Source organism: Aedes aegypti, chromosome 3, assembly GCF_002204515.2.
Source record: "Aedes aegypti strain LVP_AGWG chromosome 3, AaegL5.0 Primary Assembly, whole genome shotgun sequence".
NCBI classification, from domain to species: domain Eukaryota; kingdom Metazoa; phylum Arthropoda; class Insecta; order Diptera; family Culicidae; genus Aedes; species Aedes aegypti.
The window spans coordinates 77,135,553-77,140,211 of NC_035109.1; the positions used below are offsets into that span (position 1 = coordinate 77,135,553).

Genomic DNA, 4,659 nt, shown 5'->3' on the forward strand with positions numbered 1-4,659 from the left:
TGAGGAATATCCTGAAGAGCACTCATAAAATAAAATTCAAGCGTTGGAATTGCGTTGCTGATCAGTCCATGCAATGCTTGGCATTAAAGTAACCAATGACAAAAATTGACTCATTGCGAGTCAATTTGAAATAAATTAACTTGCTGCAAAGGTCATTGAAAAGGCAAATAGTTTCAAAAATGTTAGTTTCAAATGACAAAATATTGAGCATTCGATCGGATACTGCAAAATGAGAATTTTGGAGATCCTGGAGATCGCCAGCGCCATTTGCCTGGTACGAGCCTCAACGTTTCGTTTGCGAGGAGGGCAATCCTAAAAGTTAGACTAATGGTTGCTCCCGCAATTTGCGCATTCTAACTTTTTGGTATCTTCCTTCAGGGTGACACAGACATCGTCACACAGACATCGAACATGTCTTGCATTTTCTGAAGCTTAAATATTATTTAGATCACTTTTGTTAACTTGGACTGTGGAAAATGCAAGTAAATCATTTATTCTATATTTTGATCTCTTTCGGTGACCTTCAAGACAACCTTAAACAAACGTTAAGTTTTGTTGTAATAAATTAAAATTTGTTCTTCTTCTCTTCAAGATGTTTGAGAAGAAGTTCGCAATCTTTAAGAGACTACGGTAAAACGCAACAGTCTTCTTTCTTCGCGAATTGGAAGGAAACCTTGATTCCCTTAATGGAGTTCAAGATCTCCTGCCTAAATCCCCCAAATTCAGAACTACTGACCACGATAGGCGACACTCTTTGTTTCCTCACTCAAATCAAAGAGCCTGGGCTCGAAGCAGCTTCGATTCGATGTTCAGGAAATTTGTCTGAAGCATCGGACCGGTTGCTCATTTCGATGAAATTATCAACATTAACCATATCACCAGAAGCGAAAGAAAGCGCGCATTTCGGAGAAACGTCCTTTCTTCCGTTTTTGCCACGATTTGTGACAGATTTAAAACCATTTATTTTGGAAGGAAGTTGTGAATTTAGAGATTTACCCTTCCTTTTGTTGGTTTCGGGTCCAAACAAGGATCGAGAGGGATCAATCAGAAAATATGGAAATAATTGCTCTGGAAAGTATTGTTTTTTTAGCACTGAAAAGCACTGTTTTATTGCTTTAGATTGTTTTAGTAACTTCCGAGCGCAGAAAGCATTTGTGTGCGTACAGTACAAGGATACGATGCACACTGCATTTTTTTTTCTGATGATAATCCTCTGGAGAGCACGGTGCCTACAGCCACGAAGCGCCTTTTTTGCGCACTCAGAGCTATCACTGTGCACCCTTCACTCTATACCTCTACTCACGCACGCCCTCACCAAGGTAGACAGCGAAGCATTTGACAATGATGAGTGTTGTAACCGATTACCGCAAATGTGGTCTTTGTGCCCGCATTCACCTTTGCCAACCTATCCGACCGAGTACCCACGGTCACGAGTACGCCGCAGTCGAAGGGTGGGGACATGCGAGGAGGTGGCTGATCGCCCTCCACCCTTAGCTGCAGCAAAAAGAAGCGAATTCTCGGGACATGCCACGTAGGGGTATATGATACAGTCGACTCTCCACATCTCGATATCGAAGATGCCAGCGAGATAGGAAAAGATCGAGACATAGAACAAATTTTAATGAATACTAGATTGAAAATCACTTCTTTATCAGGAAAATTCAAAACAAACAAACGTCATTTCGTCGTTGCAAATTTTTTAAACCTCCAAAATCTAGTCTAGTTACCTTTGATAACGGACATATCGACATACGGAGAGAAAATCTGGAATGAAAATCACATCGAGATAATGAAACTAACGGTTTATCTTACAGTGCCAGGCCAACTCAGGACACAAGAGACTCCGGCAATCCCAGGGTTGGCTAGCTACTGGGTAATCAAGGACTTTCACGTACAAAAACACTAACACGGAACTTTCACTTTACTTGTGCATTTTATTATAATTCCTATTTGTGGCGTGTGCGTGTTGTTCTGTGGTTTTCTATTGAGTGTAAATTTGTTAAGTGTAACCTAATCTAATTATTCGTACCGGTACATACCGCTATTATATCCCGAAATAAAATCACTGCACTTAAAACCACGTCTTGAGCACACGGACGCCTGATATTAAAAGAGGCCAGCTATTGGCAATGGCCGTTTTTTTCTAATTTCAGTTTTCCCATTTTCCGTCATTCCAATCATTTTTAGCTTTAGCCATCCTTTCTGCCATACTGCAGCATTGGTAGCAAATAAATCTATTTGCAGCGGCACTGAACTCTATCACTCCTGTGGTATTCCTTCTGTTATTGCACAAGAAACGTGAAGGGTCCAACAAACAACACTATCAACAAAACAAAAATCAACAATTTGTAACCAAACGGTAACACTATCCTCCACCCCGATAAAAAATGCGAAAGCACGAAGAGATTTTGCATTTTTTTTTCGATTCACTCCTTCAAGTCATCTTTGGCCGCCATCGATTCGTGGATGTCGAACAAACAAATTATCATATACTAAACAATACAAATTTAAATCATTTAAAACTACAAACGCGCGAAATCATAATTAAACTTTACTACAAATTAAAAAGGTAAATAATAAAACATGCTAAAATATTCTTTACGTACGTGCACAAATATACATATTAAAAATTACAAAATGAAATAAATTAAAACATGCAAAATATGTACAAAACATTTTTAAATTTTATAAAATATCCCGTATTATGGATTGATAACATGAATTCACTATTTACAGTGATGCGCATCAAAAACCAATTTTACAACCCTATTTAGAAATTATTTACAACACTTTAGATAACATTCCGCACGGCCGAACCCCCTTGGCGGGATTTATTCGCCGGCGGGAAAATTGTCAATCGTTGACAGTTTGCGAAACGTCATGAATCTGTCAAAGTGAACTGTCACAGCATATGTATTGTTTATTTATGTTCACTTTATGCTGTGCAGTTGGGAAGTTCATTGAAGTGATAAAGTGACGAAAGTGGCCTTTTCTGGATTACATGTATTGGTAAGTAGAACGTAGAACGTTAATAAAACAAGACGAAGACTCATCTTCGTATGTATTTGCTTCATTTCAGGTGAATGAATCCATTCAATTGTGGATTGTTGGGTATGCGGCAACAATCTTTTCGTTGAAAGATGGCCCGTACGAAACCCATAGCTGTCCGGGACAACCGTGATCCCCATCTTGGCTCTGCAAGATGAAATCAGGTGAGTAATGTATACAAAATAAAATAATCAATCATGCTTATGATTGCGTTTAATTTGAGATTGGCCAATCTATGCAGAGGGGATCCCCTCTCGGCAACTCCGCAAGTGGGGAAATTGAGGGTTTTTCTTTACCCCTCGCATCTTCCACCGGTCCTGCGAGTCCCGATATGGATCCCCGATTTCAATAAGGGTAAGTTGGATCTACTTTTTATTGCATGCTAACCCGTTTTAACGACTGATCGGAGTCTTTCATCCGTCAGTCAGACTAATCTGGGCCTAGACTAACAGCATAACGATTCTCACAACAACTGACACAATCGACTAACAGTTCCATAGTCCTTAGGTGTTATAAATTATTAAAAACTTTTGTTTGCTCTCATTTTCCTTTTCAGATCCATTCAGCGATGTTTGTCGTCGGCAGATTGGGAACAATTTCTTCCACCCGCATTTCACCGAATTTGTGGCAAACTGCCGAAAAAAATTGAATTTATGGAAAGAAAAATAAAGTATATTTTTTAAATGGAAATTTAAAGGTGTTTCTTTTTCTTTTTGTTGAAAGAAAAGATCTTTTTAGTTCCAGGTGTGCATCCAGAACTGCGATTGTTCCTTGAAGGGTTGGGTTCATAAAACGAAGGTTGTTATTTTGGAAGCATCTGTGTAAATTTCCTATTTTATTCTTTGTCGGAAGGCTTGAAATAATTTATGGAGCAATATCATATCTTTTGAAGAGGGTTCTGGTAGGATTCCAAATATACATTCCCCAAAAAATACGTTAATATATTCCTGACTGCTCATCGGAGGAATTCTCTTATCGAATTCTTTGATTTATTTCTCGAAGAATTTCAGGATGGAGCCGTTTCAAGATTATCAATCAGATCCTTGGCATATGAGTCCTATAATAGATTTCTGGGAGATTTCTTTCAAGAAATAAAAAAAACCTAAAACTTTCGACTGACGTCTGGTGTGATCCTCCGAGAAACAATCGAAACGCAATTTTTTTTTCATAAATATGACAGCAGAAGACATTTTTTGGGTAATTCAAATACAATACATGACAACGCAAATTCTCTGAATGATTGCAGTTATCGTGTATAGGTAGCTGCTTATTTATAAAGTTCATCATGACATATCTTTTTACTAGTAAGCATGCTGAAAACGATCTTTGACAAAATCTTACAATACATTTATCTTTGCATCAAACAAGTTAATTTTGATTTGTTAGCTCAGAGGTGGGTAACAATCCCCCCCTGCTTTCTTTATGGCAACGCCTATGACTTTCTTGAGGAATTTTCTGTTGGACTTCTTAAAGGTATACTTGCTAGATACCTGTAGGAATTCTGAAGTTAATTGTGGGAGACATTCTGATGGAATCTATCTTGAGAAATTATAAGAAGTTGTTAACCAATCGAATCTTCACCATTTTGTCAATTAGGATTTTACTCATCCA

General features: G+C 38.1%; 1 long non-coding RNA gene across 1 annotated transcript; it reads left to right on the top strand.

The window, feature by feature from the left end:
• The first annotated feature begins 3,090 nt into the window (after positions 1-3,090).
• LOC110679820 lies at positions 3,091-3,738 on the top strand. The gene is made up of 3 exons (XR_002502731.1): positions 3,091-3,212; positions 3,272-3,402; positions 3,605-3,738. It is a non-coding gene; the product is annotated as an uncharacterized LOC110679820 (long non-coding RNA).
• Positions 3,739-4,659: the final 921 nt, after the last annotated feature.